This window comes from Mus musculus, chromosome 6, assembly GCF_000001635.26.
Source record: "Mus musculus strain C57BL/6J chromosome 6, GRCm38.p6 C57BL/6J".
In the NCBI taxonomy this organism is placed as follows: domain Eukaryota; kingdom Metazoa; phylum Chordata; class Mammalia; order Rodentia; family Muridae; genus Mus; species Mus musculus.
Window position 1 is genome coordinate 101,219,556 of NC_000072.6, and position 15,499 is coordinate 101,235,054.

General features: G+C 43.0%; 1 protein-coding gene and 1 long non-coding RNA gene across 17 annotated transcripts in view; one reads left to right on the forward strand and one right to left on the reverse strand.

Moving 5' to 3' along the window:
* Gm26911 overlaps positions 1–2,065 on the forward strand; it is a 49,178-nt gene extending 47,113 nt beyond the window's left edge. For 12 of the 16 annotated variants that reach the window (XR_003956480.1, XR_003956477.1, XR_003956479.1 and 9 more), the window contains one exon: positions 146–1,682. This is a non-coding gene — a long non-coding RNA (predicted gene, 26911). Of the gene's footprint in view, positions 1–145; positions 1,683–2,028 lie in introns of those variants that run through there. The other 4 variants (XR_003956488.1, XR_003956482.1, XR_001785346.2 and 1 more) reach the window with 2 other exon arrangements.
* Positions 1–15,499, reverse strand: part of Pdzrn3 (PDZ domain containing RING finger 3) — a 228,291-nt gene that overhangs the window by 69,949 nt on the left and 142,843 nt on the right. The window lies entirely within an intron of this gene.

Sequence of the window (15,499 nt, forward strand, 5' to 3'; positions counted from 1 at the left end):
ATTACTAGGTAATAAGCAGCTTTTCATTTTAGTTAAAAAAAAAAATCATCCCAATGACTGGCCAGTGACTACTTTCCCACTATGGTGATCTCCGCTGAGTTTCTCTAAGATCCGTCCCATGAGTTACTTTCTTTACTCTTTACAGTGACTCCACGGGGCAAGAACCTCTGGTCCGTGCTGATATTCCCATGTGCAGACAGAAAGGTGAGGGAACGACTCACGATGACTTAGAGCTAGAACCAGAAGTAACTTCAACAGATCCAGCAGCAGATCTGGGACCCTTTAATGCTTACAAGAAATGGCAGGCCTGTAAGAAATGGCCACTCTGTGATGCCCATGTTTAGGGAGCTACACATCAGATGTAGGGAGTCAGGGACTCACCAACCTGCTACCTACAGTAATCTATTTTTGCCTATTGAAGCTCTCAGGATCCAGGTATAACAATTTCTGTTTTTCTCATTTATACCACATATATTTTGCTTTAAATATGACACCCACCCTTAGTGTTCTGCTAAGGTAGAAGATATAACAGTTTAGGCCATGATAGTCTGCCTTTCTCTAGCGTCAAGCAAATAAAACGTAAAACAAACAGCAGGCTTTCTTTGTTCTGTTTCCTGTTTGGCCTCTTGCAATCCAGGAGGGTTTTGAACTCACTGTATAGCTGAGGCCAGCCTGTAACTCCTGGTCCTCCTGCCTCCATCTCCCAAATGTTACTGTGTGCTGTTGTATCCTGTTAGGTTTTTTTGAACTAGGCAAAGTGTACATTTTTTTTTCAGTAGGCCAATTGTCCTCATCTGACTCCTTGCTAATTTTTCTGATGATATTTGACCAGAACAGGCTGATGTAGATAATTCCATGTCCATGGACCAAAAAAATAATTGATGACATCAGCATAGTTATGGGAATTAGACTTATTAGTTAATTATAAAACCAGTAGAGGGAGCACAAACCCTGCATAAATAATCCTCATTTCTGAGTGTCTTACAGAACAGCGGTTATGGAGATGAGAGAAATGTGCTTGGAGACTAAACGAGAAGTTCCAGAAGATGCTCCAAGTTTTCTGGGGACACTGTCCATAGAGTCTCAAGTTTAAACATTGGCTTCTCGTGGACCCATGATAATGAAAGGTGGTGTGTGAATGAGTGCATGTGTGTATGCATGCATGTGTGTTCTGTTGCTTCATGGTGCTACACTCCCATGTGTGTTTGTTCATGTTGTATGTTGTGATTCACAGTGCTACCCTGTCCACTGGTGCAGTTATTATGGTCAGAGGGTGATAGTTGCAGAGTTGGCAAACACTTTCTTATTCATCCCACATCAGCATGGGTTTCAACGTGCTTGTTCCAAACAAAATCTTAAATATAAGTGAGCCAGTTTTCTTTTAAGAGACAATAACGATTTATGTTTGTGGGTGACTAAAGATTGGACAGAAGTAAAGTAGACTAGTGGCTATTGGTATGAAAAAAGAAAAATAAAATCATTCTTTAAAAAACAAGAACCCGTATCAAGTACTGGGTGGGGGAGGACAAGAAAGCCTAAGTGGATGAAGACGATTGAAATACATCATGTGCACATATGGGAATGTCAGAATGAAACTCACACTGTTATGTGTAATTAAGAAAAACCAATCTGCCCTAAGTACTGCTAGTGTTTGAAATAAATGGCCACTATTTTTTAATTTATTCACAAGTTTTGTGATTGATATGGCTTATGTTTTCCACCAAAATAATGATGTAGAAACAGAAGATAAGAGGCATTTATTCGGGTTGGGAGGGAATTCAGGGCCAAAAACTCACAAGTTGTTCAACTCCTTAAAATACAGTTGTAGTCAAGGTTAAATGATAGTACCACCTGATACAACGTAACATTTAACCCAAAAATAAATAATGTAAATAACTTGATTTTTATATTATACAGTTGTTTTCTTATCTTCCTATACTTCATGAAGGTAAAGCAGAGGGCAAATCAAATTACAGAATGCATCTTGAGTTAAACTATATATGTTCTAATATTATTTTTCTATTAAAGATTAATGGTTACAGAGACAAAGTTTGGAGCTAAGATGAAAAGATGGACCATCCAGAGACTACCCCACCTGGGGATTCATCCCATAATCAGCCACCAAACCCAGACACTATTGCATATGCCAGCAAGATTTTGCTGAAAGGACCCTGATATAGCTGTCTCCTGTGAGGCTATGCCGGGGCCTGGCAAACACAGAAGTGGATGCTCACAGTCATCTATAGGATGGAACACAGGGTCCCCAATGGAGGAGCTAGAGAAACTACCCAAGGAGCTGAAGGGGTCTGCAACCCTATAGGTGGAACAACAATATGAACTAACCAGTACCCCCAGAGCTTGTGTCTCTAGCTGCATGTATAGCAGAAGATGGCCTAGTCGGCCATCATTGGGAAAAGAGGCCCATCACAAACTTTATATGCCCCAATACAGGGGAACACCAGGGCCAAGAAGTGGGAGTCAGTGGGTAGGGGAGCAGGGCGGGGTGCGGGGGGGGGGAGGGTACAGGGAACTTTCAGGATAGCATTTGAAATGTAAATAAAGAAAATATCTAATAAAAAAAAGAGAGAAACCCTGTCTCGAAAAGCCAAAAATAATAATAAATAAATAAATAAATAATAATAATAAATTAATGGTGACTGGGAAGATAGCTTACTTGGGAAAGTTCTTGCCTTGTAAACACAATGACTTGAGTTCAAGGCCTACAATCCACATAACAAAAGCCAGGTGTTGTGTTGTCTGCTCATAATCCCAGTGTTGGACAGATGAACACAAGAGGATCCTTAGGGCTTGCTGGCCATCCAGCCTAGCCTCTAGCCTCTAGCCTCTAGGCCACTGAGAAACTGTTTCAAAATAGAAATATGAACAGGGCCTGAGAAATACATTGGAGATTGTTCTCTGGCCTTCATGTGTATACATACCAGAGGACGTACGTATACACACACACACACACACACACCACACACACACTAATGGGGAAGGTTCTCCACTTTGGCTCATATTGAAACACAAAGAATGCTGGAGTTAGTCATACTGTTACAGAGCCTGCGGCAAGGTGTACCTGTGGACTCCCTCTAACCACTGTCTGCAGTGAGTCCCTGGCTCATGGACATCCTACTAACCCACTGCTCGCCACTCTATGAACATCACTATGGTCTGAGTTAAATCTAATGTGATGGAGTTAGCAGGGAGTGCCTTTGGCATGGGGATAAATGCTCTCATAGAAGAGGACCAGAGAACTCTCTACCCCTTCCTCCAGAGTAGCTATCAGCTATGAAGCAAGAGACAGGCTCACACCAGACGCCTTATCTGCCTGTACCTCTAATTCTGGGAAGTAAACTCCTGTCTTTCACAAGCTAGCAGGCTGTTATACAACTGAATGCTCAGAGGATTGCGGGAGAGGGGTAGGATCAGCCAGGAAAACAGAGGGATGTACTGGGTTCAGGATCTAAGATCTGGTTATTACAGGAGATGGTGGTCTGCTCCTAATTTTTACCCTTTATTCCCTTGAAAAACTCTGAATGTGATGGGCTCTCTAAATGAAGCCCTTATGAATAATCTTCAGCTCACAATGGGATTTTGCTTTCTGCCTCAGTGTCCTCCTCAAACTGTAAGTACAGCAGGTATCCTCTTGCCTGAAATCTTCTCTGATACCCAGCAGGAGGTTGTAATTTCAAGCAACTAGTAACTCCCAAAGCCAAAGCCAGTAGCTCCCCTTCAGAAAGGTTCCTTCCACTGCTTTGAAAACAAAACAAATCCCAGAGTTCGTCAGCTTTCATGAATGCTAGTACACCCAAGGGTAGATGCTTTTAAGTCATTTTTATCTACACGTGAAGAAAAATGTACCCAACCTTTTTAAGGTGAAGTAATGTTTTTTGAACACCTGGTATGTGCTAGGGATGACCACAGAAATGACTACATCATCTCATAGATCCCAAACCACATTAGGAGTTTAGCATTCTTTAAAATTCTTACTTGACAGAACGCAAATCTGGGACTCAGAGCAGTTAGGTAAGCTGCCAAGGTTATTCAGCTGTCACATGTCTGTCCACGGAAACCCACACATGCCTTTTTGCTAGAGCTCATTACAGATCTGTTTTCAAATGACAAAACATGACAAATTTTGTGGAAGATGGTAGAATCCATTATTGTTAGTCTTCTCTCTCTCTCTCTCTCTCTCTCTCTCTCTCTCTCTTCCTCTATCTCTCTCTTTCACACACACACACACACACACACACACACACACACAGAGTGCAGATTCTTTCTGCTCTTATTTAAGTAAAAACTTGTTGGTGCTGAGAATTAACAAGAAAAGAAGTAGAAGCAAATGAGTCCTGCCTTTATAAAAATTATTGAGAGTAGGGTCGAGAGAATGACGGATAGCCAAATGATTGAGTGCCTGTGTCAAGAGTCCTCACAGGCCATTGCCAGGCTGCTCTGGGAGCCACTTCGCCCCTGTCATCCATTAGGGTCCAAGACCAGGATCAGCAGTACTGGTCTTCTGCAGCTTTGTATCCTGATTGATCTTGACCATCGCTTGGAAACTACAGGCATGTCAGGATTTGGGAAAAATTAAAATTCTTCCCAGGAAGCGCAGTAGATTTCTGGCAAGTGTGGCCCACTCATTTTATTTAATAAGAAATTGATCAGCAGATGAATGATGCCTGTTTCCATCTGGTAAAGAACTTAATGGAGGCTCTTTGTGGATTAGGTGGAATACTAGCATTCATTTCCTTTTGATTGACTATCATTCATTGTAACGGGTGACAGTTGGTTTCAAAATCAACAGACCAGTTAGTGGGTCTCATCTAACTGTGTCAGGAGATGGCTGAAAATCTAAATCCTGTCATTTACTCCAGTGAGAACAGCCATGCTTGAGAGCGCTAACCATTAGTCAGGCCTGTGTTCCATATATATGTTTTTATTTTTAGCATATCACAGCCATGCACTGTCAATTTTGCAGATAATTCAGGAAGCTATTTAAACCTAGGACAGGTGACTCGAGCTTAGAAACTGCAGAAACCCTAAAAGGAATCATTTGGACACTTCTCCCATTGAATTAAATAGACACCAGGGAGATCTGTGCCATCTCATGAATATATTAGGTGCTGATCAGCACAAATGTGTTTATATTAAAAATGGCTCTGTGGCTTCAATTGTCTGTTTAAGAGATACCAGTTCCCTATTGGGACCCCCTGATCATAAAGCCCTCATGATAATTTGGACATAAACACATAACTTTTCATGTAGGCTATTCTATCTTTTCAAGTAAAACCCAGAGAGAATATTAAAACATTTGGGATCTAGGGATAGCAGATGTATCTTATCACATATGTGTCTCACACACACACACAAAGGGAGATGTACATGTCACAGCCACTGCCACGCCATCCACTGCTTAAAAGAATCCAAAGGACAGGGGTTCAGCTATGGGGCAGCCAGAGAAACGGTCATGATTCACCTTGGCGGGGCCAGCACGCGGACACATAGGCTTTAATTGCTTAGTTGTCATCTCCCATATACTCTGGGGTGACATTGGGCCTAGAGTGTTGAAGAAAATAAATGCACAGGCTCTCATATGTCTGCCATTTTGAAATGCTCTATTTATTTGCTCAATATTCATTAAAGAAGAAAAAATTAGAGTTCATCTTTCTTTTTTCTTCTTTTTTTTTTTTTTTGCATCAATACCATCCATTGTTTTGCCTGAGCATAAAGTGACATATCATGTTCTTTCAGCTATACAAACAGCAAGATGTTTTATGATCTAGGTTGCAATGACACTGTTCCTTATGCTCACATTTCTGATTGTTAAGGCTTGCTGTTGGAAGTCATGGGTAATCAGCTCAGAGCCATCCGAATGAAATGGCACATCAGAGGTATAGAATTGGATTGTTATTAAAGCATTATGGAGTTTTTGAACCTGTAAATGAGCTCTTGATGTTGCCTAAGGTCAAGATGTTTTCTTCATTTTGTGTCATGTCACAAGAAGTAAGTCTGCAACATTTCCGTTTGGGCACAACGGCATGCCAAGGAAAAGCAAATCCTCTGGCTGGGTTCTTCATTGCTCTCTGTGTGCCGTATGGGGGCTGTGTCCCCTAGCAGTTCCCAGCAGTCAAGGCTGCAGTCACTGTTTAAGTGGTCGTCAGCAGGTGTCAGGTATGCATGATGCTGAGCCCCCCGGCATGCGGTATCTCATTTGCTGTTTCCAGCAACCTTCAGCTAGAGTGGTATTGGAAAGACTTTTGCAAATGATGAACGGGGGCTTAGTGGGACCACGAAGCTCAGTCATGATTCACTGTGATCAGCTTTGGTTCCAAGCTTATACTCTGGATAAGAATAGGTAGCACTTAGAATATAGTTTTCTCTACTCCTTTTATGAGTAGTTACTGTGCAGACCATGAAACTCCTACTACTAGACTACTAGAAAGAAGAAGACAAGGGAGGTTGGTACATAAGGTACAAAAAGGGGTGGTCGTGTTAATGGCAGAGGGATGACAGAATTCCTGCTCTCAGGGACTCACTATCTAGCTTCCTCCTACAGGCAGAACCTTATTCAGGGAGACCTGGGAAGGAAAGGGCTGGGAAAACACAAAGTAGAGAGCTCCGATGGTCAAGTGGAAGGGGCTAATTATCCAGACACAGTGTGGGAGCTGCTTACTTACTCATTCGCCTACGTTGCTTCCAAGATGGACCCAAGACACGAGTAGCTCCAGGCACCACTCGAGGCTCTGCCATGCACATGTATCGATGTTCCTCCTTATCACCCATAGTCCTAGTTACTTGCAGATGCCATATACACACATCTGCTACACAGTGATTTCATCCTTAGAAAAGACTTGTTAAGCTTCATCTTTTAAAATATGACCTTCCGATTCCATTCTGCCAAGTTGCTGAATATCTTACTTATTTGATCTTACTTATTTGGGTATTGGCTGTTGATCTGTGTATGAGTGAACTGTTATATAGGAGTCTAAATTCCACAGGAATACAGCAGATACGATTTGTCTTTTACATGGTGAAACAGGCTTCATATTCACCACTTGACCTCAAGAGTATGGCCTCACTGGACGTCTGATGGAGAACAACATGGATCTGCTTAGAGACCTTCAGACACATTTGCATCTTGAGCCTCACCCTCCTCCTCCCATGCTTTCAGCTTAAGCATCTTTCTCGGATGCTTCCCGTGGCACAGCGGGAGAGGATGTGGTGCAAGTGTGAACACTCATCTCTGGGTCTCAGGATTTGCTGAGGGCTTTGGGAAAAATAAAACCTCAAACAAAAAAGCAAAATGAGCTGCCCCTTCTATATTTCACAAGGACAAGCTTGAAGGGGCCAAGAATCGAAGAGCCAGGCCCTCCGGTTTGTACAATCACAGAGCTAACCTGGTCTGAACATGGGGAAAAATCTTCCGGGAGTCACAATGATGGTTGTACATTATTTGTGTTTAGTGCCAGAGAAACGATTTTCTTTTTGCAATATCTCTGCCCCAATAAAATTAAGAACTTAGTGGAGGCTCCAAATATCCCCCAAAGGACCCAGCTGAAAAAAAATGTATTGTTTCGACTGCCAGAGGGACTTATGGCTGCTTTCTTAATAGGCATGGTCGGATATACCGTACATTTCTTTGGTCACTAGGTGGATTCATTTATCTTTCTTTTGAAACACGCACTGAAGGTTTTAAGCAAAATAAGGCCCTTCAATTGATTAAATCTTCCACAGGAGGACAAATCGCCCAGCGGTTTCAGGATATATCTCCAAAACAAGAAGGCCTTGAAATAAAAACAGACACTGAAGACTGTATTTTCTGACTGCCAGTCAAGCTAATTATGCTTCACTCGAAAGCTTTGTCTATCAGCAAGGAAGGAAAAGGCAATTGAGGGCTCTGTCCTCGAACAGGCCGGATGCTTGGGAATACAGCACAGTTTATTCACAGCAGGATGCTGCTGTAATTGGCAGCTCCACTTTCCCAGCTACGGGGTTAATTCTCTAGTGGAAGAAACACAATGTTAACGGGATTTTACAAATCTGACACATGGCATCCTATGTGAAATGGTTGACAATGGTTCTCTTTACCCAAGCAAATATGGGTAGGGCCAGAGAGATCTGTGGACAGAGCAAGGCCCCTGGCATATCAGGGAGACCTTCGATTGGGGACTATGAAAAACATGCATTTAAATAAAAAGGAGGTATGACACCCCAGGTGGATATGCCTCTGAGATGACTTTGTAGCTGGGACCTCACCAAGATCATTCACTAACCTTTATTAGCATCAGTTGATGCTGCTTACATCATCCCACTGAGGATGGAGGCACAGGAGAGAAGTCTGAGAGAGTCTATAGCATTTGGGTTGGGTTGGGTTGGGTTGGGTTGGGTCCATGGAGTGGGTAGGACTTGGAATTACAGAAATACTTGTGACCGAGCAAACAGTTTGGGATCTCTCTCTCTCTCTCTCTCTCTCTCTCTCTCTCTCTCTCTCTCTCTCTCTCCCTTTCTCTGTATACCCAGGAAATCCAGAACACATTTTTAAGAGAGTCAAATTGTTTTGATGTGAATCCCAAAGAGGCTACTTCACCACAATTCTTCATTCAAAACCGCATGTCCAGTGAGGTCCCTGGGTTCTGGTTTAACTCATTAAAGGACACGTGGAATATAAGAAGAGTCTGGTACATAAAATGCTAGGCAGGAATGCATGCACTTTCCTGGAAAGGAACAATGACTTGTGTGCCTCCTCATGAGCATATTAAGCGATGCATCATTTCATTCTTCCTTGGAAGGCCACTTGGGTAGCTTCTAAAAGGGGACAAAAATGGGTCCCCAGGAATGCATCCTGGATTCGCTTGCTAAGATACCCGGTTTATTGCTTCCAGTCACTATGTAGGGACTGTTACCAGACTTGGCTGATGTTCCGTCTGACCCTAGCAGCAGAGATGAGGCAGGAAGCAAATTCACATTAGGGCCTCAGATCTCCAGAGCATCACACGGAGGGATTAATGAGGAGCTTCCAAGTACCAGGTACGGGCAATAAAGGCACAGAATCAGGTGAAGTCCTGATTTTCATGGGGAATTAAACTACCTCTTGATGCCACACAGTGACACTTAATTGACAATATACTGGACTCTGCCTACATGAGAGAGGAGTAAGAGTATAGTGTTGCGGCTGACCAGCAGCTCTGCTGTATTTTGGACTTTTCTCTTGTTCTCCCTATACCTCACAGGTGCTCAAGTGCGTACACACACACACACACACACACACACACACACACACACACACACACACACACACGTCCAAGAACAATTTGTGTTTCATTATTGACTCCCTCTCTCCAGCTGTGTTCTCTTTCCTGCCCTATATTCTTCAGGAAATCTCCCCTACACTTGGGCTGTTTTTAAGAAGGGAAGGGAGAGGCCTTTGTTTTCTCTAAAGCCCTGTCATCCTCAGATTAGAGAAGGGTCAGCTTGGTGCTTTGATAGTTCCTGCACCTTGCTAACATGTTACTCAATGGGAAGACACCAAGAACAGCCCATGACAGAAAGAACCCAGCTGGCACTTACTGATCAGCCGTTTCTACCATACTCACAGCCAGAGCTCTACCCTCTATTAGCTACTTTTCTGCTTCATTGAAAAATACACATGCTAAGAAGCCAATCACACACCAACCACTGTTTACATGAAATATCAGAAGCAGTCACGTTCACGGACACAGAAATTAGGACATAGGTCACCAGCGATGGGCTGAGCAGGGTCTTGAGAGCTGTTATTTACTAGGTATAAAGCAAGTTCTTTTTTTTTATGAGAAAAAAAGTGGAATTTGGTAGCACAACAATGTGGAGGTATGTAAGAGGGATAATTTTATGTGTGTCTTACTAAAATAAAGAAGTGGGGTTTGGAGAACTCGAGGAGAGAAGCTGTGGCTCTGGAAATGGGGTCAGGGACTGCAAACTGCCAGTCCTGGGGACAGAGGAGGAGGGTAAGGCAGGAAGTGAGGACAGATTGCAGGATTCAGACAGAACAAGCAGGAACTTTCCTAGAGCTTACAGGAAGAATGCAGCCCGGCCACTGCACCTTTGGCTAACAATATACCAGATTATAGTGTTAAAGATTTATGTTGTTTAAAATACCTTCCACACTCTCTACATTGTAGCTGAAGTTAGTCGCTTCTTGTTTTTTTCCTTTGAGTCAATCACAACTAATTTGGGATCCATCTGTGAAAATACCATGGGGAAGGCAAAGACATGCCTGACACTGGACGAATTTCCCACACTGATGAACAGCTTAAAAATCAAGACCTTGGGAGAGAGTGCAAGGAACTGTTTACACTGTTTTCCACCAAATCAACAGTAGGCAATGTTCCTCAAGCAACCCCAAACAAACAAACACTCCCCAAACCTCCCACTGTGTTGATTGAGGCAGATTTATATCCCGGGTTGAGAATTTGGTGTCAGTAATGCTGGCTCTACCACTTACCAACTAAGTGAAATGTGCTTGCCGCCTAACCTAACCTCACAGCCTCGGCTGTTGCCGTTTTGAGATGGGAGAGTTAGTCCTTCCATCCGAAGAGCTGAGGAGTGAGCTAAGTTCATAGAGTGCTTGCTGAGCAAGCATGAGGGTCTGAGTTTGAAGCCCAGAATGCAAGTGAAAAGCCAGGTGTTGGAACGTGCGCTTGTAATCCCAGTGCTGGGGAGACGGAGACTGGTGATGTCAGGAGTCTGCTGGCCAGCCAACCTAGTCTCAGAACCCAGTGAATGACCCTGTCTCAAAACACAAACTGGTCAGCCAAGTGTGATGGCGTAAGCTTTTAATCCAAGCTCTGGGGATGCAGTGGTAGGCGGGTCTCTGAGTTTGAAGCCAACCTGGTCTATATAGTGAGTTCCCCTATCCAGGGCTCCATAATGAGACCTTGTCTCAAAACAAAAGGAAACCACAATACCACCACCACCACAACACACGCACACACGCACACACATACGTACACACACACACACACACACACACACACACACGCACGAGCTGCTGCAACCAATAAGATGTGTATCAGCTCTTGATTCAGAACTGGCACCCAGCAGGTACTTAAGCAGTACTGCTCTGTGTCAAATATGTTTTCTTTCTTTTAAAAATGGATTTAGAAGCTGGACATGGTGGTGCACACCTATAATCCCAGCCCTAGGGCAGTGGGAGCAGAGGGACCAGGAGTTTAGGCTATCTTCAGCTGTATATTCAAAGTCAGCACTGGCTACTTGAGACCCTGTCTCAGAAATGGATTTAGCCCCTAATGTGGATGAGCTCTGAGCATCCTCAGCTGTCAGCCCTCTGATACTCTGAAGCATCCTGGGAGTCATGGTGGGTGATCTCCCATCCAGCCAGGTGGACACGCTCTTGGACATGATGGCATTTCTTAATCAGCTAAATGAAACTTACTAGCTCTATGTGTACTGTGTATGCAGGGCCAGCCCAAGAGCTTCAGCCACTCACTGTTGAAAGCCTGGCCAGAGTGTCAGGTCTGTCCACAGCTGTCATTGCTCAGCAACACAATCCCCTAGAGGTATGCATTCATCTATCAAGTCCTTATTGACTTAAGCTGCAGGGTTTTCTTTCCTTTTATAATATTAAAAATGTTACTTCTGTTTCAAATCATTTTCTCGACAGAATGGAAATAAATAGCCTAATTACTTTTTACATGCTACTCATTTCTGATTGGATGCAATGTTGGAAAGATGGGCACTTATGTAAATACCTTGCTACCAGGTTGCATAGAGTCTCAACTTCTAGACTATTAACACGATGGACCAGATAAATATGCCTGCGTTGCTGTCCTACATGTGGTAGCATATTTAGCAGTATCCCTGGGCTCTGTCCAGATGTCACTAGCCTCCCATACCCATGTCAGATATTGCCACTCATCCCTGGAAGCAAAATTCCCTCCAGGTTATTACTACTCTTTAGGGCATAATATCAGCTCTTCGGTCACTATGGCTGTTGGCTAAAGCAATAATTAAAATATTGAACACAGAAAGATTCACGGTTATGACCACCAGTTGTGAATAATTTAAGATATTTTTATATTTAAACCATGTCTCTCAATCAATAAATATAAATTAAAGGTAATAATAAATGAAATTGCTTTGTAAACTGGATAGTGTTAGAGGGTTAAAATGATACCAGTGTGCTCGAGGACTATATGAAGGATATGTTACTTGAGGGAATAATTTTTTATTAAGTCCGTGCTATGTGCTAAGTGCTTTATTTCCTACAGGCTCAAAAGAGCTGCAGTCACTGTTTTTGATGGAGGAGCAATGGAGGCTCAGGAAAGTCATGTAGAATGATCATGGTCGCTTGGCTACTAATAGGTGGTAGAGGGATCTGAATCCAGGATTCTAACTTACCAAGTCTGTGGTCTCCCATCCCCTGGTAGTCATATGCTACACTGCCATTAGTGGACCTACAGGAGATACACGTAAGATCTTTGACAAGCCCTTCCATCTCACCTGTATCTAAACAAGCCAGCCAGGTCCAGTGTGAAACCCACAGCATAGAAGTGAAGCCATGTAGTTGTCCAAACCAAGTAGATATAAGATAGCATCTTGGGACCTGGGGTTAGTATGTTCTTGTTTCTCTTCCCCTTAAACATCAATGATGAGTCTTAAAGAAACATACTTCAAACTGATGCACATTAAAACAACAACAACAACTCAGATTCTTTTTAGCAATTTTTTTTAACTTTGTGTCTATCACAAGGTGAAATGTGCCAACCCCTCCCTGTCAAAGATGTGTGTGAGTCTAAACTTCCACAAGGTGGCCTTATTTGGAAACCAGATTTCTTCAGAGACACTCCAGTAAAAGTGAGGCTATTGGTGTGTGTCCTAATCCAGTATGACTGGTGTCCTTATACTACAAGGGAACACGTGCACGTGAAGATGACATATACACAGGGAAGTTAGGGAAGAGATGCAGAGGACAATGTGAGGCGAGGGTTGGAGTGAAGCACGTTCAAACCAAAGACCATCAACTCTCCAAGCAAACACCTAGAAACCAAGAGTAACCAAGGGAGGATTCTCCTACAGGTTTCGGGGAGAACCCTGCTCTGCCAGTAAAACCTCATTTTGGATTCTTAGTCTTCAGAACTTTGCTACACTTTGAACTTTAGAACTTTGTTCTGTCCTCCTAGCTATCCAGTTGGTGGTAGTTTATTACTATAGACAGAAGACTCTCACACAGCATCTATATGCCAAACATATACAGAGGTTTCTAATGACAATCCTTCTTCCAGATGAAATTTTTGCCTACCACATTACCCACAATCAACTACCATCCACTAATACCAAATGGAAAGTAAATAGTTCATGTTTTAAGGTATGTGGTATCCTGAGTGACATGATCAAATCTCATCCCATCCTACTCTGTCCCATTGTAGATGTTATCTGTTTTCTTTGTCCACACTGTATGTACTATCTGCCCCTCAGTCACCTAGTAGCTATCTAAATTATCACATTGCTGGTGATGGACTGTTATACAAGGAGCCCCATTTTACTTCATAATGACCTTGAAGCACAAGAGCCACGAGGGCAGCAATCTGTGGGTGCTAAATGAAAACTAGAAAGTACCTTTTAAAAGGAAGGAGGTGAAAACTCAAATCCTAGCAAGAAAAAGAAAGCTAGGGAGGGGGGAGGGGGATGCTGAGGTGTAGAAGGTCTAAGGTCAGAATGACTTGTTTCCTAGATAGCCAAGATCTGCACATGTCTGAAATTTCTTTATGTCAAAGAAGACAAAGAAATTCATATAGTTCCTCTCCCATCATACCTCAAAGAAAGAGTTATGGCTACTACACAAGGCAAGTGCTTGTTGGAATTGAAAAGGCACAGTGGGGGCGGTAGCTCCAGCGGTAAAGCTTGCCTAGTGAGCGCGAGCCCCACATTCAATGGCCAGCATCGTGAAATAATGAGAGATGGGAAGGCATTAAATTTGCATAGGCATGATAATATAAGAAAATAATGTGTATGCATATATATATATATATCCATACACATTATTTATATATATATTTATATATTTATATTTTCATTTATATGTGAGCTTATCCATGGGGGGTTGGATAATATCTGTAATTTTGGGTAACCATCAGAGGTCTTGGAAGCAGCTCTTGAGGATAAGTAGGGATGACTGCACTTGTAGTTTTATGTGCACGAAGCAAACTGAGTATTCTGAGGGGAGCGTCTCCCCGAGCCGTGTCTACCATATGCAAGACTTGGCAAAGTGCCATGGCATCAGGGCCCTTACCCATGCCAACTGGCAGCTGGGCCCCAGGCAGTCTTCCCCACAGTCTGCCCTCTAGAAGGCCTTCTGTCTGCCCCTAGCTTCTCCTGTCTCCATGGCCTCTTCTGTCCATGCCCCACCCCCTGTCTTAGCTAGCTTGCAGGCCAGAGAACCCGTGTGCTGCATTCCTAGGGTTAGAATATCTGCTTATTATTCTGAGATATGTGCAACAATCACGTGCAGTTTAAACATTCAGACGTGTGATTGCCACATAGATAGATTAAAAACAAAACAAAACAAAAACCAAACAGGGTGGGAGTGGGGGATGGGGGATGGGGGGTGTACTGAATGAGTGAGCAGCAACAGTCCTATTCTCATTTAGCTGAGAAGTGGGTCAAGAGATCAAGAGAGAGAGATGAATTAGCAATATGGAGGTGGGTTACAAAGTTTTTTTTTTCTTTTTTTCTCCCCCAAACTTCCAGACTGCATAATGGAATACTGATTTACTAGTCCTTAAAATACTACCACGAAGAGACATTCCCATGAGAAGTTAAGACGTTTACATCTGGGATATCTGGGGCGGGTGCGGACCACAGCACAGGGCTTCTCCCTACTTAATTATTTCAATCCTGGCTTTGTTAGAGCTGCCAGCCTGGGATTTGTTTATAGGTGTCTTTTCCTTCCAATCTGCCTGCAGGGGCTCACCCGTGTCGTTTGTCAGGGGCTAACTAGCCCGAGGCCACAAGTAGACATTTACTTACAGAATCTTCAGACTCCTTTAAATAGGCCTTTGGGGTTTAGATACTGACCAGTGTGCAGTGATCAGCTCTGGGACACCTTGCTGGGTGTTGCTTTTAATTGACTAACCTCCATGTCGCTGTTCTAAACCCCGTAACCCACATGTGCCCTCGGTCTAAAGCTTCTAATGACCTTTCCCTGGCCCTCAACACATATGGCTGAGACAATGCAAACATCATTTGCAAGATGAGTAAATTCAATAACCCAATTACAGCTGTACCAAGCACCATTCATCAAACGCGGGCCTCACCACCATGTCTCTCTTAGCGCTCTGTTTTTCCATGGCCAGGCATTTGGGGGAAAAGTTGCTAATCAATTTAGGAATGATTAAATTGAAATTTGTAACACTTTCCATTATTAAACCTTCAATCTTCATTACCACAACTTAATGATTACATCATGGCCGAGAAAAACAAATTATGGATAGCTGGTACC